The following is a 23,853-nucleotide window of genomic DNA, read 5'->3' on the forward strand; positions in this document are numbered from 1 at the left end:
TATCAGGCCCTGAGCTGGCAAAAGTGAACAGACAGAAGGATCCTAAATCTCACTCTAACTTTAACCTGATCCTAATCCTCAATTTCATTCTCTCTTCATAATCGGAAGAGGGTCAGACATTAAACAGATAAATAATTGGTTCAGGATAACAGGGATCTTGCTTTCTACTCCAGAAGGTCAGGGCTTCCTAGTCTGAGGGTTGCATTATAACCCTTACTTTGGAAAATGTCTGGGATAGTAAGAATTGGAGTTGTGCAAGAGGAGGGGAAAGGAAGTGGCCAGACCCTAAGGAGAAGGGAAAAGGCACGAGACTGGCATGGATAGGCTACTGGGAGGAGCAGATGTGCAGGAGGTTCTATAAGAGTTGGGATCTGATTGCAATTGTGCACAGTACTCCAAAGGGATTGAGACCTCTGGTGGGGGAAGCCTGGATGCATGCCTGTGGGAGCCTGGCATGAGCCCTTCAGTCTCAAGGGCAGTGGTAGGAATCCCTTGTGGCAGCCCTGTGATCAAAAGAGAGGACCGTTGTGGGAGTATCTCTGCAAACTGCTGAGGGCAAAAGAGCCCAACAGAGGCTACAGGACCAGCCAGCAACAGAGAGTAAGAAGCACAGTAGTTACGTGACCAAAGACCAAGACACTTCTCCATTTTCATGCCAATATGTAGGCCCTAGGGCCTAAAATGACCCATTTGGGGATTGGAGGTAATAACTGCAGTTTCCTCCATGTAAGGCAATAAAATGCTGACTTCTGTCATGAGCCTTATGCCATAAGCCATTTCTAGAAGGCCAAACAGGCTAATTAATTTGTTCTTTCTTCAAAAGAAAATAATCCAAAAAAGGAATATACATATTTTTTAAAATCACAAATTAATTGTGTTATCACAAGCAGGCCAGGAGTTCCCTATGGGTCTCAGTTTCCCTTTCTTTAAAATGTGGGGGATGATGCTAAAAGAGTTCCAGCTCTACCATCCCAAGGTTTTTTATGATGTCTCCTCCAAAGAACAGGATTGTTAATACAATAACTTGAGAGTTTCTTTCTTGGCTTTAACCATGTGGGTTGCCCTCCCAGCTGAGAAAATGAAAGCTGATGAGGTTTATTTACGTCATCAACAGAATTTTTATAATTCCTGCTCGTTCCCCTTACACTCTTCCTGTAGATGAAATCTGCAGTTAGCAGTAAAGCTGAGGTGAGAAGTTGCTGTCTTCTTTGAGGCACATGATCTTTCTTTACTTGAGGCAGATCATGTGAAATATACTCAGGAGACCTTCTCACCTGTAGCTGTTGGCAGCAGAGAGGGGGAAAGAAACCCTTCAGTTTAAGAGGTTTTTCACGCTAAATGAACAAGAAAACTCACTTTTCTCTCCCCAGTGACAGAGTTAGTTTTTATTAAAGCCCTTCAGGGGCTTCCCAGTGCTAGTGCTAAAGAACACAGCTGCCAGTGCAGGAGATATAAGAGACGAGGGTTTAATCCCTGGGTCTGGAAGGTCGCCTGGAAGAGGGCACAGCAACTCACTCCAGGATTCTTGCCTGGAAAATTCCATGGACAGAGGAGTCTGGCGGACTACAGTCCATTGGGCCGCAAAGAGTCAGACACGACTGAGCAGGCATGCACACACACAAACCCCTTCAGACAGGCTTCCCCGGGCAAATAGCCAGCTTCTCCCATGGACCTTAGGAAAAGGGGTTGTTAAGAGAATGCAGCTTTACTGAACTTGGCATTCGATTACTCAAGTGGGTTTAATGTTGGAGGAGGGTGGCTAAAAGGAGTCAATGTAATTTTCAACTGGTAGGGGGGTAGATTGCTAGATGAGACTTAGAGGCACAGACTCCGAGACAGATGGCCAGTTCCTATCACCAGCTTGGCCACTTAACAGCTCTGTGACTTTGGGCAAATTGCTTTCTGTTCCTCATATATAAAATGGGAACAATAACAGTATCTGATTCATAGGATGATTGTGAAGATTTTATTATGAAGCTTAAGTGTGAGTTAGTTATAGTTGTAAAGCACAAAGAATAGGCCCTAACACACTGTAAGAACTTTGTGGTTGCTACTGTTGTTTTTTACATGCCAAGCAACACAGTTTGCCCAAAACATCTTTGGTGCTTAAATCAGAGTTTGAAGTTTACAGCTTCAAAACTCAGCTTAAAAGCAATTCTGTATCACTGAGTAAGAAATTTAACAGCCTACTGTTTCCAAAGGTGTGGTTTCCAAAGGTGTTAGATCACCTCAGATTTCCTCTGAGAAGTGGGTGAAAAACAACCCTTGCCCCCCTGCCCCCGCCAAAGAGCTATATAAGTAAAAATGTTATGGACACTCAGAAGAACTGTCTTATAGGTGACAGTCTAAGTAATAAAATCTGCAGCGTCAATCTTTTTCAAAAGGATACACCTGAACTGCTTGATAAATAACATTCTGGGATTTCTCTAACTTTCCTGAAAGGAGTTTTTTGGTGTGTGCCAGCCTGGAGAATCCCAGGGACGGGGGGCCTGGTGGGCTGCCGTCTATGGGGTCACACAGAGTCGGACACGACTAAAGTGACTTAGCAGCAGCAGCAGCCAGTATCTAGGCGAAGGCAATGGCATCCCACTCCAGTACTCTTGCCTGGAGAATCCCATGGGCAGAGGAGCCTGGTGGGCTGCAGTCCATGGGGTCGCAAAGAGTCAGACACGACTGAAGCGACTTAGCAGCAGCAGCAGTAGCAGCCAGTATCTAGAAAGGTGCTTTCAGCTTTTCTTCAAGATGTAGAAACAGCAAACAAAGATGTCAAAACCTTTCCTGTTTGGTTAAAAAGAAAGCTATGTGACAGATCAGGAAATCTGCACTGTCATCCACTGAAAGAAGTGATCAACACTCACATATTTTCTTAATATTTGCATTTGACATTTAAGATTTCCTGAATATTTTTTACTTGCACAATTTCACTGAACCTCAGAGTGTAAGAGCATAGCCTACATTTGGTTTACCCACTGAGTGTGAGAACAGTTTTCAGGTGCTGATTTTCTCTATGGCTTGAAAAGTTACAGTAAGACATTGGTAAAGTTGTGCTGGGCTTCCCTGGTGACTCTGTAAAGAATCCACCTAGTTGGTGACAACAGGTGGATTACCATAACCTCTCTCTCTCTCTTTTTTTTTTTGGACTTCTTTAAATTTTAATTTTTTTTTCCTAAAATGAGAATGAGTTTTTTAAATAACTGAAAGCCTTTTTAAAATGAGTATTTGCTGTTTGGCCGATTTTCTTAAAAAAAAAAAAAAAGAAGTTAATTAGCTTGCCTTCCTTTTAGAAATGACCCAGGGAATAAATACATGAAGTTAGCACTTTTTATGCCTTAAAAAGAGGAAACTTTGCAATTGCCCAATTCTCAATTCCAGCACAGTCTATGGGTCCTGGGCAGTAATCAGCGGTATGTCTCATGATAGTGATGTGTCAGAAAGACCTCATTTCTACTATTTTTGCTAGTGACTCTTTATCACGCTGATCACAAGTGCTGGTGCTAGATAACTAGACCAGAAAACCCCTTAGATGAAAAGATAAGGCCCCAGATGCTGTCAAACACCTCCCAATTTGTTTGTTGGAGATCTCGGGTCAAATCTTGGTGAGAGGTAAATGTAAGTTTGATGATCTTATTCTATTTTCCTTTGTGTGTGTGTGTTTAATTTAGGTTTTGTTTTGAATAACATTTTATCCTGAAGTCACATGGTAGCATACAGTATTTAAGATTCTCGGTTTCCCTTACTACCAGTTGGGGGAACCAGTTGTATCTTCAGAAACTGGCCTTAATGAGAATAAGATGATGTAAGAAAGCAAAGCCCAGGTTGGGTTTTTGCAAGGTATCAGGATGTTTCTCAGAGGAATCTCTTTCTCAGTGCTGAGGTGAAATTGCTATTTCAACGGAGGATGACTAGCACTTCTGCACTCCCTTACTTTATGGTCATTGACATAAACTCCCTGCATATCTGGCATCTACTTCATTTCACAGAGTATCACACAGTCTCAGGAAGATAAAAAGTGTCCAAGCCTTGGTCCCAACTTCCAGAAGCTTCCAGTCTTACTGGAGAGACATTCTGTGGAAACACCCAAGGAGCTAATGCAAAGCAGATTGAATGGACCCCATTTAAAAGATCCATATGAAGATGCTTCTTTATCCGGGTTGTGCCTCTCTCAATAAAGTCCAGGCTCCTAGCAGTCATGGGAATCTCATTTTCACAATCGAATGCGTTCTCTGTTTTGTTTCTGACTTCAGCCCCTCTATATAAATGCATGGTTTTTTGTCATCACTTCTTCTTGTTCTCAGGACCTTCTTGCTGATTTTAGGAGCCTCTGAATCTTATGACCAAATAATATCCTCAGAATCTTCCTCATATTTCCCTAGATCTGAAAAGACATGACCATTTAGCACTGATTCTGGGTGGCCTATTTCTTTACTGGTTCTGATGAGTCTTCTAAAGGTGCTGACTGTAGCCTTTATATCTTTTCACCAATACTTATTACCATCCTTTTTAACAAAGTGGAGTTTTGAAGTCCTTGCCTTTTTATCAGCAATTAGCAAATTCCAGACCTTTTGCTTACAATTCAGTTAATTTTAGAACTGAGGGAAATTATTGTCTGTGCTTTGCTTTTGTGCTTCATTTCTTTTTCTTATCATTTATCCATTCAACAAACATTTCATTGAACACTGAACTGTGACAGGCACTAGGCTAGTAAATAAAAACATAAAGGTGAAAGAGACTTGATTCCTCCCTCAAGGACACCACATCTGGTAGAAAAGACAGAAAATCAGTCCATATGGTACCTTTGTGTGAAACAGAAAAAGTCATCTCTGCCTCCTAGCAGAGGCAGCTCTGCACTAGGCCTCCACTGATGCAGCAAGCAGAGAACAGGATGGACTTTAGCCCCTCTTGCTTTCTTGACCAGGGATCCTTGTCCTTGGGCACAAGCTGAGCAATCCTATGCAATAGCCCTGGACATGGAAACAGCACGTTATACTACAGTATGATGAGCACAGAGAAGAGAGGGCCTGACCTTCTGGTAGGATGGGAATCTGGGGGAGGTTTAATAGAAGAGATTAAGTGTGAGCTGAGACACAAAGAAGCTCGTTCAGTGAAGGGGCTGAGGAGCAGAGGAAGATGTACAAAGCCATGCAGGTTTGAAGAGCACGGCACGTTTGAGGCTTTATGAGTCACTGATGATGGCAGAGTGCCAAGTGGGGGGTGAGGGTGGAAGAGATTTGACAAGAATTGAAGCTGGAAGACACTATAGCAATGGTCTAGGTCCCTGCTACTCAAAGTTTTAGACTCCTCCATAGGGCAGCTTTGGCATTACCAGGCAAATGGTAGAAGTGCAGAATCTTGGGCCTCATCAAGACCTATTGAATCTGAACCTACATTCTAACAAGCAGAAGTTAGCACAGTTAAAACTGTCTCCCTCTGGAGAAAAGGATTAAAGCTGAAAGAATAGAGCTTTTCCTTGTAACTGGATTGTTTTTCATTGTTAGCTCTTCTGTGTGATCTCGCTTTTTAAACGAATGTACATGAAACATCTGGGGAAAAAATTAAGAGAGTAATTAGGAAATAAGAAAAGCAAAGTGGCATGGCTATTCTTAAGGGTGAAGAGCAAAAAAGAAAAAGGGTAACTGCTGTGCTTCCCTGGTGGCCCAGTGGATAAGAATCTGCCTTGCAATATAAGGGACACACGTTCAGTCACTGGTCTGGGAAGATTTCACATCCCTCAGGGCAGCTAAGTCTGCGAGCCGCAGCTAATGAGCCCACAGGTCCAACTGCTGAAGCCTGCGAGCCTAGATCCAGTGCTCCCCAACAAGAAAATCCACTGCAATGAGAAGCCCTCGCACTCCAACTAGAGAGTAGCCCCTCCTCGCCGCAACTAGAGAAAGTCTGCATGCAGCAATGAAGACCCAGCACAGCCAAACAATAAAATAAAAAAATAAAAATCTTAAAAAAAAAAAAAAAAAGCCCAGGAAGGAAGGCAAATGAAAGTGATCTGTGAAGCTCTGCTTCATCCTCTTCTCTTCTGCTTCTTTTTGCCCATTTATTCATTCAACCATTCAACCATTTAGTGTCTGTACTGAGCACCAATTATTTGTCAGGCACGGATATCTGCATTTTCCTAGTAACTGCAGGGATTTCTACACACTTTCAGATCTCACAAGAGAGCCCATGAGATCCCTTCCCCAAGGGATCTAAAAGCCACTCTCTTCCCTGTGCTAGACCTTCTTCCTCGCTAGCCCTGGGAGGGTCATCAGGACAGTAGGAACAGTTGAAGCTGGGAGGCTCTGGTGGTTTCTGTTCTTTGCTCAATCCTCTGCATGTGGTTTTCCTGGTTCTTTTTCTCCAAGGGGAATCCTAAATGGGGGAAAAAAATCCAGGTTCAAGTATGGCTTCAGGGTCTGTGGAAGATCATGAATGGACCTGATTGAGTGAGGGGCCAGTTCTGGTTTTGGTAAGCCACTAAGGTAAGAGCTGGGGTATATTACTATGAGCCACTGACTAATTTCCCCTCAAAAGGAGACTAGGCTGAAACGTTTGAGGTACACATAAGGGACCTTTGGGGTAGGGGAAGCAAAAGAGAAATAATGCTTTTCCCCCAAACTCTATCTGGGAATTCATCACAGAAACCACTTAAGGCAAGAGTGTCATCAGTCTGTGATAGAAAACCATGTTACCACAAAACACGGATGACAAAAGAAAGGTGAAGTGGATGGCATGGTGGTGTCTGGTGTGGCTTTTTAAACAGATTTCACAATATGACTAAAAAAAGACCAGTTCAAATGCTTGCCATGAGTAAGTCGCTCAGCTTATGTGTGCTCTCTGTGTGTGGGTTCAGGATCAGGAGACAGGGAAAACAGGGAAGAAATACGCAAACATCAAGATTCTACCCTCGTGCTGCCTGTGGCAACTTTAATCTTTGAGATGATAAAAATAACAGTCTTGCTCAGATTTATGTGGAAAAAAAATATAATTGAGACCTCCTAATGTCTCTCATTTCCTTCAGGAAGTCTATAGGTACTAAAGACTTCTTTTAAGCAGCCCCACAGATTGCTTGAGTTTAAAAAAAGGAGAGACAAAAAGAAGAAAGAAAGAATTTGCTGTAATTTGATATGTGGAGACCATGTTGCGGTTTAAATGGCTGGATTTTTCTTAGAATAACCCATGCTAAGAGTGTTGTAATTGAAAGTGTTGTTGCTGTCAAAGTGTGGTTCATGCATCTGTGCCAACCCACCAACTGTTACTGGTCTACAAAGCCCCGTGTGGTTGGTGCTTTATAAGAGGGCTACAAATGATCAAGCTGTGGACCACAGATGTGCCTTTATATGTCAACATGATTTTGCATGAATGAGGGATTTTTTTTTAAGCTTTAACTTTTGGGGCTGTATATATAAAACAACCTGTGTTTTAAAAAACAGATTTAGATTAACCTTCGAGGTAACTGTTTGACTCCCCAGGACAGACCAATATGGCTCCTTTACTCCTATCACCCAAGAAAGACGAGTTGACTTTGTCATGATCTACCTGAAACTGCTTTTTACTTCTTTTTCCTCTGTGGCAGTTTTCTAGGTGGAGAGGAAATGTCTGAACCTGTACCCCCTGTGTCTTGGGTTTTAGTTACAACTGGAGGTCAGTGTCTACTGATGGGTAATTGCTTATGTTTGCTTGGAAGCAGAAACATATCTCCCAATATGTTTTCCTTTTTAGTTACGTTTCTCTCCCAACATACACTTTCCTCTGTGGTTTGGTGTACAGAACTTTGTTGTTACATAAACCTGTATTTGGACCCCAGGACTGCTACCTTCTTGCTGGTTGTGGTACTTTGGACATAGGACTCTCAGCTTCCATTTCTTATCAGAGAAAGGCGATAACCTTACCTTTTTTGCCAAATTGTTGTAAGGGCTTGTGCATGTGTTTGTGCTCAGTAATGTCTGACTCTTTGTGACCCCTTGGAATGTAGCCTGCTAGGTTCCTCTGTCTATGGAATTCTCCAGGCAAGAATACTGGGGTGGGTTGCCATGCCCTCCTCCAGGGGATCTTCCTGACCCAGATATTGAACCTGCGTCTCCTGCATTGCAGGCAGATTCTTTATGGCTGAGCCACCGGGGAAAACCCTGTAAAGGATTAAATGATATAATTTATGTGGAACAGCCCACACAGTTTTTAGCATGGCAGATTTCTCTACATGTTAATTTCTTCTTTGCTTTCATTTACGATCAATTCAAAGAAATAGAGGAAAACAACAGAATGGGAAAGACTAGAGATCTCGTCAAGAAAATTAGAGATACCAAGGGAACATTTCATGCAAAGATGGGCTCAATAAAGGACAGAAATGGTATGGACCTAACAGAAGCAGAAGATATTAAGAAGAGGTGGCAAGAATACACAGAAGAACTGTACAAAAAAAGAGCTTCATGACCCAGATAATCACGACAGCGTGACCACTCACCTAGAGCCAGACATCCTAGAATGTGAAGTCAAGTGGGCCTTAGAAAGCATCACTACAAACAAAGCTAGTGGAGGTGATGGAATTCCAGTGGAGCTATTTCAAATCCTGAAAGATGATTCTGTGAAAGTGCTTCACTCAATATGCCAGCAAATTTGGAAAACTCAGCAGTGGCCACAAGACTGGAAAAGGTCAGTGTTCATTCCAATCCCAAAGAAAGGCAATGCCAGAGAATGCTCAAACTACTACACAATTGCACTCATCTCACAGGCTAGTAAAGTAATACTCAAAATTCTCCAAGCCAGGCTTCAGCAGTACATGAACCGTTAACTTCCAGATGTTCAAGCTGGTTTTAGAAAAGGCAGAGGAACCAGAGATCAAATTGCCAACATCCGCTAGATCATGGAAAAAGCAAGAGAGTTCCAGAAAAACATCTATTTATGTTTTATTGACTATGCCAAAGCCTTTGACTGTGTAGACCACAATAAACTGTGGAAAATTCTGAAAGAGATGGGAATACCAGACCACCTGACCTGCCTCTTGAGAAACCTATATGCAGGTCAGGAAGCAACAGTTAGAACTGGACATGGAACAATAGACTGGTTCCAAACAGGAAAAGGAGTACGTCAAAGCTGTATATTGTCACTCTGCTTATTTAACTTATATGCAGAGTACATCATGAGAAATGCTGGGCTGGAAGAAGCACAAGCTGGAATCAAGATTGCCGGGAGAAATATCAATAACCTCAGATATGCAGATGACACCACTCTTATGGCAGAAAGTGAAGAGGAACTTAAAAGCTTCTTGATGAAAGTGAAAGAGGAGAGTGAAAAAGTTGGCTTAAAGCTCAACATTCAGAAAACAAAGATCATGGCATCTGGTCCCATCACTTCATGGCAGATAGATGGGGAAACAGTGGAAACAGTGTCAGACTTTATTTTTTGGGGCTCCAGAATCAATGCAGATGGTGATTACAGCCATGAAATTAAAACACACTTACTCTTTGGAAGTAAAGTTATGACCAACCTAGATAGCATATTCAAAAGCAGAGATATTACTTTGCCAACAAAGGTCCATCTAGTCAAGGCTATGGTTTTTCCAGTGGTCATGTATGGATGTAAGAGTTGGACTGTGAAAAAAGCTGAACGCCAAAGAATTGATGCTTTTGAACTGCGGTGTTGGAGAAGACTCTTGAGAGTCCCCTGGACTGCAAGGAGATCCAACCAGTCCATTCTGAAGGAGATCAGCCCTGGGATTTCTTTGGAGGGAATGATGCTGAAGCTGAAACTCCGGTACTTTGGCCACCTCATGCGAAGAGTTGACTCATTGGAAAAGACTCTGATGCTGGGAGGAATTGGGGGCAAGAGGAGAAGGGGATGACAGAGGATGAGATGGCTGGATGGCATCACTGACTTGATGGACGTGAGTCTGAGTGAACTCTGGGAGTTGGTGATGGACAGGGAGGCCTGGCGTGCTGCAATTCATGGGGTTGCGAAGAGTAGGACACGACTGAGCGACTGGACTGAACTGAGTCCACATGCTCAGCACATCTGTACCCCAGCATGTAAAATAACTTGCATGTTTCATGTTATTTGAGTTTGTGGAGAGTGAGCTGCTCTGACTTGATACTCTTGGAAACTGTGCCCAGTGGCATGCTATCATGGGAGTGTGTCTCCAGGCACTTTGTGAGGATCATTCAAGCTGCCCACAAGGACAAATGTATAACTGAGGAGTCCTGCCTTCAAAGAATCTCAATTCTAGTTAATGCCCAAATAACTCTGAGAGTCACCTCTCACCTGACTGCAGAAATCAATATCTGATTTCTCCTCCCACAGACTTCTGGGAATTCCTAGGGAGTGCTTATTTCAGTCAACTACTTGGAGCCTCAAGGGTAGCCCTTCTCAACGGGGAACAGACTGCAACATTTAGCCTAACTTTACTTAAGGAGAAAGAAAAAATGATGCATAAAAGAAAAAATATCTGGATCCTCCAAAATATCTCCTGAGTGCTTGCTAAGTTGCTTCAGTCATGTCTGACTCTTTGTGACCCATGGACTGTAGCTCACCAGGCTGCTCTGTCCATGGGATTCTCCAGGCAAGAATACTGGAGTGGGTTGCCATGCTTTCCTCCAAGGGATCTTTCTGACCCAGGGGATCAAACCCATGTCTCCTGCAGCTCCTTCATTCCAGGCAGATTCTTTACTTCTGAGCCACTGGGGAGGCCCAAACCATTACCTATTCTCCTCTCCAAGGAAGGGTTTCTCTCCCTCTGTCCCTATCCTGCTGCCATGGTGAAGGGACCAAGTTTCCTATAGACCAGAGTCCATTAACCAAGCTTCTTCCAGACCCCAAGGAAACACAGGTTCAAGACTGTAATTCTACTCACTGCAAAGACAACCTTTTTGCATAATCAGTGCTTTTTATGTTCACTACCTTGTGTAATATATGTAGCAAGTACTCAAATATTTGCTGAGTGAATAAAGCAGGGGTCTCCAACCCCCAGCCCTGTTAGGAACCTGGCTGCACAGCAGGAGGCGAGCAAGTGAAGCTTCCTCTGCCACTCCCCACCATTTGCATTGTAGCCTAAACCATTCTGTCCCCCCACCACCTTTGCCCCCCAGGTCTGGAAAAACTGTCTTCCATGAAGCCAGTCCCTGGTGTCAAAAAGGTTGGGACTGCGGGAATAAAGGAATGAACGGTCTCAAACTTTCTGTTCCAGATCAGGATCTTGACTTTACCTTTATGTGATTAAAAAAAATTATTAATCTTTTTACCCTGAAATAATCCACCTCAAGTGTAAATTTAATATCTTTCTTCTAGAAAAACTAAAAAAAAAAAAAAAAACCCAGAAAACTAAAAACACAAGTAGCTTCAACCCCATCTCTGCACCTCAACTTCTTATTTCTAGCAATTAAGATTTCATGAAATATTTGCTCCCAGCCTAAGCCGTCATACCTCATAATCGAGGGCATTTACTGTTAAGAGAATATTTTCTGCAAATCCCAGGATTTTCATTTCTGCATGAAGTCTGGCTGAGCAGACTCTGTTATCTCCAAATCCAGCTTTTAAGACAAATTACTTATACTAGTAGCTAAGGGTTCCTTAAGTTCTGGCTCTATGGTTATATACTAACTGTGATAGGAAATTCAGTGTATTATCTTTAATTCCTTCAAAATACAGCCAGATAAGATTCACTGTTTTACATAGAAAGAAACTAAGGCTGAAAGAGCATCAGCTGCCTCTGGTGATGTAGCTGGTTAGTGGCAGAGTTGCCTTCAACCCAGGCCTACACCTTCTCTTCACCTTAAGGCTGGTTGTAAAGGAACAGACAGACTCAACTAGGCAACTTTATGAAATTACTCCCCGTTTCCCGCTTCTCCACAGTATTCTGCCCCGAGCTTATTGGGCTTCCAGGTAGTGCTAGTGTAAAGAACCTGTCTGACAATGCAGGAGACAAGAGATGTGGGTTCGATCCCTGGGTTGGGAAGATCCCCTGGAGGAGGGCACGGCAGAATACCCACTCCAGTATTCTTGCCTGGAGAATCCCATGGACAGAGAAGCCTGGAGGACTATGGTCCATAGGGTTGAAAAGAGTCAGACACGACTGAAGTGACCTAGCACGAACAAGGAGCTTTTTAAAGTCTTAAAAGACTTTGTGGCCTAAATGAAATTATTTCTAAAGATGGAAGGATGGAGCAATGGGTGGGTATACATGTAGGGGAAAGGGTAGGGACTTCCCAGAATCCCTCAGAACACATGCAAACTCAGCCACCTACTTTTCCTGCAGTGGCTGATCCTGTCTGGAGGCAAGTCTTTCAAACGATACTCTTAAGACTTCTAGTTACTGCCGTAAGGTCAAGCCCAGAATTTCACATCAGTCCTTCTCTACTCCTGACAACATCTACCAGTCAAAAGGAAGGTATTTGTTACCCTCTACAAGTTTCTCATCCTGTGTCATCAGCCCCACGACATTCTTAGATACAAAGAGTGTTGAAAGCAGGATGTTTGAGTTTAAAAACAGTTTAGGAAAAAAAAATAATAATACTAAAAAAGAAATATGGCAAGGTGACATAGTTATCAAGGAACCATGCCAATTAAGCTTTAAAAGCTGACTCATTTGATGATTCATTGACTAGAAGATTTTAAGAACTTATTTCAATTGGTAGCGGTAAAAGTTCATTTGAGGATAAGATCTTGAGAGTCAAGCTGAAATGAAAGATTCCTGTCTCTGATATTACTGTGAAATACAAGTAAGGCTGAACTTTAGAATGAGATACTTCATAGAAGGAGAGAGCAAGAAGGGAATTTAAGAATTGTTTCATTCTAACTCGACTCCCACAAGAGAAGCAAAGTAGCTAGTTTGAGAAATCATAGGGTTTTAGGGCAAGAAGGAGACCTTATAAATTTACCTCCTAAAAGAAGAGTACCTTCTAGAGCATCATGAAAAATGGCATTTCCAGGCTATGAGACTATTTCCAAGAACTGGGAAGTTAACTTTTGATGAATATCTCAAGTTGTAAGCAAGTCCTTTTCAGTTCTGGGTGAAACTCTACTTAAATGTAACTTGTACCCATTGAACTTGACTTTCATGTCTTCCCTTAATAAACCTTCTTCAGGAGAAATACACCCAACTTTTAACGTATTACTAGGTTATGGTGGTTTCCAGCCCCATCACCATCTTCGGTGCTTCCTCCAAATTTATTCCCACATATCAGTGTTCCAGTTAATAGAGTGAGCCCAGAATAGACCAAATATTCTAGATGCAGTCTGGTCTAGATATAGTAGGAAGACGGCAAGACTATCTGCTCCCAGCTTTGGACAATATCCTGCTATTGGTGGTTCTGAAGTTCTCCTTAGTTTTTGGCAACTGGATTTCTTTTTTTTTTTTTTAATTTTATTTTTAAACTTTACAATATTGTATTGGTTTTGCCAAACTGGATTTCAAATCAGCTTGCACTTGTAGCTGTGGCAAAGTTATAATTTACAAGTATGGTATCAGTCATATTTTTTCATATTAAGCCCCCAGAAAGAAGTCAATTTCTTACTAGTTGCTTTGTCAGCCTGACTTCTTCTCCAATCATATTAATTTATTCACATGCATATAAATGTAATACTTTATTATATGCTATGCTACAAATAAAGATATTCTGTGTCCTTGGCACCTCTCTGAATTATCAAACTGGTAATGTTACTAAAAATAGAAATGGAGTAAATTAGGCAAGTTAGTTAACTTCTCTGAACCAAGTTTCCTTATCTCTGGTTTAGGAGTAGTTGCCCTACTCCCTTAGCTGTTAGGAAGGCTGCTTCCCAGGTGGCTTAGTGGTAAAGAACCCACCTGCCAATGCAGGAGACACATGTTTGATCCCTGGGTTGGGAAGATCCCCTGGAGGAGGAAATGGCAACCCACTGCAGTCTTCTTGCCTGGGAAATCCCATGGGCTATAGCCCATGGGGTCACAAAAGAGTCAGACACGACTTAGCAGCTCAACCAGAATATAGACATTTAAAAATGCTTGTCAGGGAGTCCAGTGGTGGTCCAGTGGTTAAGAATCTGCCTGCTAAAGCAGGGGACATGGATTTGATCCCTGGTCTGGGATGATTCCACATGCTGCAGGGCAACTAAGCCTGAATGCCACAACTGCTGAATCAGAGTTCTAGAGCCCACCGTCCGCAACTGCTAAAGCCTGCACACCCTGGAGCCAGTCCTCTGCAACAAGTGAAGACATGGTGATGAGAAGCCTGAGCACCGCAACTAAAGAAAGCCCATACACAGCAACAAACACCCAGTGTAGCCAAAAATAAATATGTTTTTAAAATCCTTTGCAAATTTTAACTTGTCACAGGAATCTAACTTAGAATGATGATGATTGTCACTAATGTTGACAGAATTAGTTTGTGTTTTATTTGCTCCCTTCTTACTCCTGTTCGTAATGCCTGGTGATTTTTTAAAATATCAGCCTTGCCCCCATTACTCCCCACTCATCATGGAAAATCCTCCAGGGCCAGTGCCTTTCTCATCTTCCCCAGGTCTCTAGTGCTTCTCCCTCCCATAGAAGCTCCCATCCACTCTGAATTTCTTTGCTTTATGGTCTGTTCCACACATCAGACAATTTTATGTGGCCTTGTTTTTTATACAACTTTTCCTATGTATGATGTATTCCTCCCACTTCCTATAAATTCCCCAGGGTGAAGCATATCTAATATAGACTTTTTATCTCACACAATGCTGATTGAGGTTCAGACTTTCAAGACAGAACTGGATAGATCCTGAGAACTAAACCTTTCCTCCCAGCAGCTCAGAAAGGGAGGACATGCCGTCCGGGTAGTCTGATGAATTTCCCATCTTGCTGATGAACATTCAGAAAAGTAGGGCCTCTATCAGCCTGAGCTTGAACTTTCATTTTGACTTGGGGGGTTATAACTGGAGTTGTCAGTCTGGCATTTTTCCTAACACTTTCAAATGTCACATTTTAGCATCTAGTAATCACTGTTCTTTCCTTCTCTTCATTTTTAGAACACTCAGAAGAGTTTTTGTGTTTTGGAAAGACCCCTCTCGCTCCCCAGCCCTGAGTTTTCTGCCTTTAGGAGGGTGGTTCTTGAGGATGACTCCCCAGAGCACCACACGGAAAGAACGCGAGCAGCTCGTGCTGTCACATGCGTGTCATGTGCTGAGCTGCAGCCCAGCCGTGCAGTGCGTGCAGGGGCCACTGCAGCGTTCAGCTGAGCAGGCAGGATGCTGGCAACCCCAGAACCTTCTCAAACTTTCACTTAGCAAATTTTCCTTTTAGTTTCTCTTTAGAGCCTCTTCAAAACACAGGTAAAAGTTTGCATCAGAAAGGGAAAAAACACGAGTTGTGCATACAAGAATTTTGCCAAACATATCATTATACTTGGTATGTGTGCCACGTTTTGATTTTCAATAAATACAGAACTTCTAAAATTTCAAAAATACTTTTAAAAGCTTTCAAATTTAATAATTTAGAATGTTAAATTTAAAGATAATTTTTCAGATTTAAATTGTTCAATGTGTTTTTCAAAACCTTTCAAATACAGGAAGAATATAATGAAAATAAAATTGCCCTTGTACTTATCACATAAACAGAGAAAGTTACTGTTATCACCATACCACACAAATTTTACAGTTAAAAAAGCAAAGGAAAGGAGAGGAAGGGAATAAAAAAAAGGAAGGAATATCAGTTTTTAGATTTTCTTCTCAAACCTGTTTTAAAAAATAGGACTCTATGGAAAGTAACCTCAAGAATTTTGAAAGAAATGACAGATATACTGTATTCTTAATAACACTTATATCACCAGGAGTACCATTGCTGTTTCTGAACATCACAGTGTTTCAATGATCAATAAGTTTTACAGAGCTCTGATTTCTGTATTACAGAGCTCTGGTTTCTGTATCACAGAGGACAGATGTATATGTGTGTGTGTGTGTGTGTGTTTGTGTGTGATGCTTCATGAAATTGTGTGTCATCCCTGTGCAGGGGCCATACTATCTTTCTCAGTATCTTTCCAATTTTAGCATATATGTTGCCGAAGCATTTAAAGTATTTTTCAAAAGTCTTATATATGAAGTGTGAAAGTCACTCAGTCATGTCTGACTCTTTGTGACCCCATGGACTATAGCCTTCCAGGTTCCTCTGTCCATGGAGTCCATGGAACTCTACCCATGTAGTGGGTAGCTGTTCCCTTCTCCAGGGGATCTTCCCAACTCAGGGATCAATCCCAGGTCTTAGCCATCACAGGCAGATTCTTTACCATCTGAGCCACCAGGGAAGCCCAAGAATACTGGAATGTGTAACCTATCCCTTCTCCAGGCGATCTTCCCAACCTAGGAATCAAACCTGTGGATCCTGCATTGCAGGCAGATTCTTTACCAGTTGAGCTACCAGGGAAGCAATATACGTTATCGAAAAACCTTGTAAAATAGAGAAAAGGAGAAAATTACACTGAACTCTACCACTTTAACAAAACTCCATTAATACTTTAGTATACTTCTTTCCAGACTTTTGTCTGATTCTCACTGTTAACATTTTATTTGCTAGTTTCTTTGTACTCAACATTGTAATAGAAGGGAAACAATTACTATGAGACTATTTATACCATTGCACCTGGGTGTTCATTGGAAGGACTGATGTTGAAGTTGAAACTCCAATACTTTGGCCACCTGGTGTGAAGAGCTGACTCTTTTGAAAAGACTCTGATGGTGGGAAAGATTGAGGGCAGGAGGAGAAGGGGACAACAGAGGATAAGATGGTTGGATGGCATCACCGACTCAATGGACATGAGTTTGGGTTGGCTCCGTGAGTTGGTGATGGACAGGGAGGCCTGGTGTGCTGCAGTTCATGGGGTCGCAAAGAGTCGGACAGGGCTGAGGTGCCTGAACTGAACTGAACACCATTGCTCCAGTCTGATTTTCTCTTTTTTTACATATATGTATATTACATTTACCTTTGTTTACTACCTTAGGTGTCTAGGGCTTTTATAGCATTTTAGTTAAGGAGAAATGGCTTTGATATCAGTTAGCTTTGGGTCTCAGAGAAGGCAATGGCACCCCACTCCAGTACTCTTGCCTGGAAAATCCCATGGATAGAGGAGCCTGGTAGGCTGCAGTCCATGGGGTCGCTAAGAGTCGGACACAACTGAGCGACTTCACTTTCACTTTTCACTTTGCTGCTTTGGAGAAGGAAATAGCAACCCACTCCAGTATTCTTGCCTGGAGAATCCCAGGGACAGCGGAGCCTGGTGGGCTGCCGTCTATGGGGTCACACAGAGTCAGACACGACTGAAGCGACTTAGCAGCAGCAGCAGCAGGTCTGACTACTAGCTGTGTGAACTCAGGAAAGTTATTAAGCAACCTTGTTACAATTGTCTTACTGTCACTGAGGATAGCACTCTACCTACTTACCAGGTTCTGCCAGCACAAAAAGCGATAAAGTATATAAATTGAGTAACAGAATGACAGGCTCATGGTAAGCATTCAATATATAGAAACTATTTCTCTACTTAAAATTATATCATAGTTATTTCATATTTCTACATAATCTTTATAACTAGATAGTGATCTGTAATGCAAATATATATCACTATGACTAATTCACTTCTGTTTTGTTTGACATTATTTCCAGTTTGGGGCCATCTAGATAACACTGTCGGAGAAGGCAATGGCACCCCACTCCGGTACTCTTGCCTGGAAAATCCCATGGACAGAGGAGCCTGGTGCGCTGCAGTTCATGGGGTCGCTAAGAGTCAGACACGACTGAGCGACTTCACTTTCACTTTTCACTTTCATGCATTGGAGAAGGAAATGGCAACCCACTCCAGTGTTCTTACCTGGAGAATCCCAGGGATGGGGGATCCTGGTGGGCTGCCGTCTCAGGGGTTGCACAGAGTCGGACACGACTGAAGTGACTTAGCAGCAGCAGCAGATAACACTGTATGGGCTTTCCTGGTGCCTTTTTTTTTTTTTTTTTAAACTTTACATAACTGTATTAGTTTTGCCAAATATCAAAATGAATCCGCCACAGGTATACAGGTGTTACCCATCCTGAACCCTCCTCCCTCCTCCCTCCCCATTCCATCCCTCTGGGTCGTCCCAGTGCACCAGCCCCAAGCATCCAGTATCGTGCATCGAACCTGGACTGGCAACTCATTTCATACATGATATTTTACATGTTTCAATGCCATTCTCCCAAATCTTCCCACCCTCTCCCTCTCCCACAGAGTCCATAAGACTGTTCTATACATCAGTGTCTCTTTTGCTGTCTCGTACACAGGGTTATTGTTACCATCTTTCTAAATTCCATGTATATGCGTTAGTATACTGTATTGGTGTTTTTCTTTCTGGCTTACTTCACTCTGTATAATAGGCTCCAGTTTCATCCACCTCATTAGAACTGATTCAAATGTATTCTTTTTAATGGCTGAGTAATACTCCATTGTGTATATGTACCACAGCTTTCTTATCCATTCATCTGCTGATGGACATCTAGGTTGCTTCCATGTCCTGGCTATTATAAACAGTGCTGCGATGAACATTGGGGTACTCGTGTCTCTTTCCCTTCTGGTTTCCTCAGTGTGTATGCCCAGCAGTGGGATTGCTGGATCATAAGGCAGGTCTATTTCCAGTTTTTTAAGGAATCTCCACACTGTTCTCCATAGTGGCTGTACTAGTTTGCATTCCCACCAACAGTGTAAGAGGGTTCCCTTTTCTCCACACCCTCTCCAGCATTTATTACTTGTAGACTTTTGGATCGCAGCCATTCAGTGGTAATGAATTCACCAGCCAATGCAGGAGACCCGGGTTTGATACCTGGGTTGGGAAGATCCCCTGGAGGAGGAAATGCCAACCCACTGCGATATTCTTGCTGGGAAAGTCTCATGGACAGAGAAGCCTGGCAGGCTATAGTCCATGGAATCGCAGAGGAGGTGGACACGATTTAGCGACTAAACAACAACAGGTTAACACTGTAATGTGTGTTTTAATATAATAATGTATTCCACTTCAGTCTATGGATTTCCTTTTTTAAAAAACCCTTGGAATGGTATTTTTGGATAAAAGTATGAACCTTGACTTGATTCTTGCTATTTATTCAATAATTTTTTCTAGTTCATTTTTTAAAAACTTGAGTAATCAAAGTATAGAGTTTTGTACATTTTTTTTCTTTCAGTGTTATGGCAAAGCTTTTAAAAAATCATATATATATATATATATTTACATTTGTAATGAACATCTCCATGTTTATTGCTTTTTCTGTGTGTGTGTTTTTTTTTTTTTACTATTTCCTCAGATTAAAATATGTAGAATTCCTCAAGCAAATGGTAGAAAAACTTTAAGAGCCATGATCTATAGACAAATCACCTTCCTCCAAATTTGTACTGATTTATATGACCACTAACAACTTAAGACTGTGTGTGTGTCTGTGTTAAGTTACTTCAGTTGTGTGCGACTCTTTGTGACCCTATAGACTATATCCTGCCAGGCTCAACTTCTATCAATTTAACAACATATTCTGGAGCTGCTGCTGCTGCTGCTAAATTGCTTCAGTCGTGTCCGACTCTGTGCGACCCCATAGATGGCAGCCCACTAGGATCCTCTGTCCCTGGGATTCTCCAGGCAAGAATATTGGAGTGGGTTGCCATTTCCTTCTCCAATGCATGAAAGTGAAAAGTGAAAATGAAGTCGCTCAGTCATGTCTGACTCTTAGCAACCCTATGGACTGCAGCCTACGAGGCTCCTCTGTCCATGGGATTTTCCAGGCAAGAGTACTGGAGTGGGTTGCCATTGCCTTCACTGTATTTTGGAGCATTATGTGTTAAAATTTAAAAAGGTTTTTGCCAATGTAATGATTTAAAAGGCCTACTTAAGTTTTGTTTTGCTTTGAATGTTGAATGACTTATAAAGCCTTTCATTTTTTTTTGAATTTTAAAGCAAGGGGAATTGAGACACTGGGATGTTGCCTGACTTGACTAGCAGCCTGATTATATTCCTCTTTGATCCATACAACACAAAATTTCAGGCATTGGTTGCTTCCTCTGTACTTCTTGCAGCTGTTCTGTTTTAAAATGGAATTCTGTTTTTATAGAACAAATAGAACTGAGCAGAAACCATGTTGCTCTCTTTGAGTTTGCCTCTCCTAAGTGGAGCCTGCTTTTGAGAATACACAGTTATAGACAACATGTGTTGTAGGAGGAGATGATGACCACCCTAAGTGTCCTAACAGGAAAGTTGACATCACCAAGGTCTTACCTTAAAGGTCCAGAAAATTGATTCTGTCAGTACACTCAGAATTAAACTAAAAAATCGGACCATGCTAACCAAATTCCTAGGACTTTAGTATAGTAAGAAATACCACCAACATGCATATCAGAAATTGGTTCACAATATCCTATTCCCATAGAAAAATCTGTATGAAAAGTCAAATTATAATCAGTTTGTTCAGGAGCTATAGAATTAGGATGGGGTGGGAAGAGAGGATGGTGGTTGGAATAATGTTAATGGCTGGTCATCAAGCTATGTGAATCCAATGTGTCCATCACCACTGGAGGGACAGACCACACAGGTGGTAGGAATGCATGTGCTAGAGGGACAGGGACCCCTTGCCACAGATGTGCTCAAGATTCATTATTACAATTTTCCTCATTGGTCTCTTTTCCCTAGACTCTCTGCTTTTGTCCTCAATTCAATTCCACAGTATTTTGTTAAGATCTATGAGCCAATATTGGTTTGAGTTCTCAGGTTAGTTCAGTTGCTCAGTCATGTCTAACTCTTTGAAACCCCATGGACTCCAGCATGCCAGGCTTCCCTATCCATCACCAACTCCCAGAGTTTACTCAACCTCATGTCCATCGAGTCAGGGATGCCATCCAGCTCTCTCATCCTCTGTCGTCCCCTTCTCCTCCCACCTTCAATCCTTCCCAGCACCAGGGTCTTTTCCAATGAGTCAGTTCTTCGCCTCAGGTGGCCAAAGTATTGGAGTTTCAGCTTCAACATCAGTCCTTCCAATGAATATTCAGGACTGATTTCCTTTAGGATGGACTGGCTGGATCTCCTTGTAGTCCAAGGACTCTCAAAATTCTTCTCCAACACCACAGTTCAAAAACATTAATTCTTCAGCACTCAGCTTTCTTTATAATCCAACTCTCACATCCATACATGACTACTGGAAAAACCATAGCTTTGACTTGATGGACCTTTGTTGGCAAAGTAATGTCTCTGCTTTTTAATATGCTGTCTAGGTTGGTCATAGCTTTTCTTCCAAGGAGCAAGCATATTTTAATTTCATGATTGCAGTCACCATCTGCAGTGATTTTGGAGCCCAAGAAAATAAAGAGTCTCACTGTTTCCATTATTTCCTCATCTATTTGCCATGAAGTGATGGGACCAGATGCCAGGATCTTAGTTTTCTGAATGTTGAGTTTTAAGCTACCTTTTCACTCTCCTTTTTCACTTTCATCAAGAGCCTTTTAGTTCTTCTATGCTTTCTGTCATAGGGTGATGTCATCTGCATATCTGAAGTTATTGATATTTCTCCTGGCAATCTTGATTCCAGCTTGTGCTTCATCCAGCCCAGCAATTCACATGATGTACTCTGCATATAAGTTAAATAAGCAGGGTGACAATATACACCATTGATGTACTCCTTTCCCAATTTGGAACCACTCTGTTGTTCCATGTCCATTTCTAACTGTTGCTTCTTGACCTGCATATGAATTTCTCAGGAGGCAGGTCAGGTGGTCTGGTAGTCCCATCTCTTAAAGAATTTCCCACAGTTTGTTGGAATCCACATAGTCAAAGGCTTCGGGTGTAGCCAATAAAGCAGAAGTAGATGTTTTTCTGGAACTTTCTTGCTTTTTCAATGATCCAACAGATGTTGGCAATTTGATCTCTGGTTTCTCTGCCTTATCTAATTCCAGCTTAAACATCTGGAAGTTCATATACTATTGAAGCCTGGCTTGGAGAATTTTGAGCATTACTTTGCTAGCATGTGAGATGAATGCAATTGTACAGTAACTTGAGTATTCTTTGGCATTGCCTTTCTTGGGGATTGGAATGAAAACTGACCTTGTCCACTCCTGTGGCCATGGCTGAGTTTTCCAAATTTGCTGGAATATTGAGTGAAGCACTTTCACATCATCTTTCAGGATTTGAAATAGCTCAACTGGAATTCCATCACCTCCATTAGCTTTGTTCATAGTGATGCTTCCTAAGGCCCACTTGACTTTGCATTCGAGGATGTCTGGCTCTAGGTGAGCGATCATACCATCCTGATTATCTGGGTCATGAAGATCTTTTTTGTATAGTTCTTCTGTGTATTCTTGCCACCTTCACTTAATAGCGTGTGCTTCTGTTAGATCCATACCATTTCTGTCCTTTATTGTGTCCATCTTTGTGTGAAATGTTCCCTTGGTATCTCTAATTTTCTTGAAGAGATTTCTAGTCTTTCCCATTCTGTTGTTTACCTCTATTTCTTTGCATTGATCACTGAGGAAGGCTTTCTTATCTCTTCTTGCTATTCTTTTGAACTCTGCAGTCAAACGGGTATGCCTTTCCTTTTCTCCTTTGCCTTTTGCTTCTCTTCTTTTACAGCTATTTGTAAGGTGTCCTCAGACAACCATTTTGCCTTTTTGCATTTCTTTTTCTTGGGGATGGTCTTGATCCCTGCCTCTTGCACCATGTCACGAACCTCCATCCATAGTTCTTCAGGCACTCTATCAGATCTAATCCCTTGAATTTGTTTGTCACTTCTACTGTATAATCATAAGGGATTTGATTTAGATCATACCTGAATGGTCTAATGGTTTTCCCTTTCTTCAATTTAAGTCTGAATTTGGCAATAAGGAGTTCATGATTTGAGCTACAGTCAGGTCCCAGTCTTGTTTATGCTGACTGTATAGAACTTCTCCATCTTTGGCTGCAAAGAATATAATCATTCTGATTTCAGTATTGACCATTTATTAATGTCCATGTGTAGAGTTTTCTCTTGTGTTCTTGGAAGAGGATGTTTGCTATGACTAGTGCATTCTCTTAGCAAAACTCTCTTAGCCTTTTGTGCTGCTTCATTCTGTACTCCAAGCCCAAACTTGCCTGTTACTCCAGGTATCTCTTGACTTCTTACTTTTGCATTCTAGTCCCTTATAATTAAAAGGAAATTTTTTGGGGGGTGTTAGTTCTAGAAGGTCTTGTAGGTCTTCATAGAACCATTCAACTTCAGCTTCTTCAGTGTTACTGGTTGGGGCATAGACTTGGATTACTCTGATATTGAATGGTTTCCTTGGAAACGAACAGAGATCATTCTGTTGTTTTTGAGATTGCACCCAAGAACTGCCCTTTGGACTCTTTTGTTGACTATGAGGGCTACTCCATTTCTTCTAAGGGATTTTTTGCCCACAGTAGTAGATATAATGGTCATCTGAGTTAAATTCACTCATTCCATTCCATTTTAGTTCACTGATTCCTTAAATGTTGATGTTCAGTCCTGCCATCTCCTGTTTGACCACTTCCATTTATGTTGATTCCAGGTTCCTATGCAATATTGTCCTTTAGAGCATCAGACTTTACTTCCATCACCAGTCACATCTGCAACTGGGTGTTGTTTTTGCTTTGTCTCCATAACTTCATTCTTTCTCTATCTTTGGCTGCATCTTTCTTTGTAGCCAAAGATGGAGAAGATCTATACAGTCAGCAAAAACAAGACCAGGAGCTGACTGTGGCTCACATCATGAACTCCTTATTGCCAAATTAAGACTTAAATAGAAGAAAGCAGGGAAAACCACTAGATCATTCAGGTATGACCTAAATCAAATCCATTACAATTATACAGTGGAAGTGAGAAATAGATTCAAGGGATTAGATCTGATAGACAGAGTGCCTGAAGAACTATGGATGGAGGTTCAT

At 41.8% G+C, this 23,853-nt stretch overlaps 1 protein-coding gene, 1 long non-coding RNA gene and 1 other non-coding gene across 4 annotated transcripts in view; 1 reads left to right on the forward strand and 2 right to left on the reverse strand.

The window, feature by feature from the left end:
* PDCD1LG2 (programmed cell death 1 ligand 2) overlaps nt 1–23,853 on the reverse strand; it is a 129,100-nt gene that overhangs the window by 22,526 nt on the left and 82,721 nt on the right. The gene's annotated exons all lie outside the window — the stretch shown is intronic.
* LOC112583469 lies at nt 3,227–4,212 on the forward strand. The gene is made up of 2 exons (XR_003107555.3): nt 3,227–3,609; nt 3,981–4,212. It is a non-coding gene; the product is annotated as an uncharacterized LOC112583469 (long non-coding RNA).
* On the reverse strand, nt 15,896–15,998 carry LOC112584080. The gene has a single exon (XR_003108434.1). It is a non-coding gene; the product is annotated as a U6 spliceosomal RNA (small nuclear RNA).

This window comes from Bubalus bubalis, chromosome 3, assembly GCF_019923935.1.
Source record: "Bubalus bubalis isolate 160015118507 breed Murrah chromosome 3, NDDB_SH_1, whole genome shotgun sequence".
Lineage (NCBI taxonomy): Eukaryota > Metazoa > Chordata > Mammalia > Artiodactyla > Bovidae > Bubalus > Bubalus bubalis.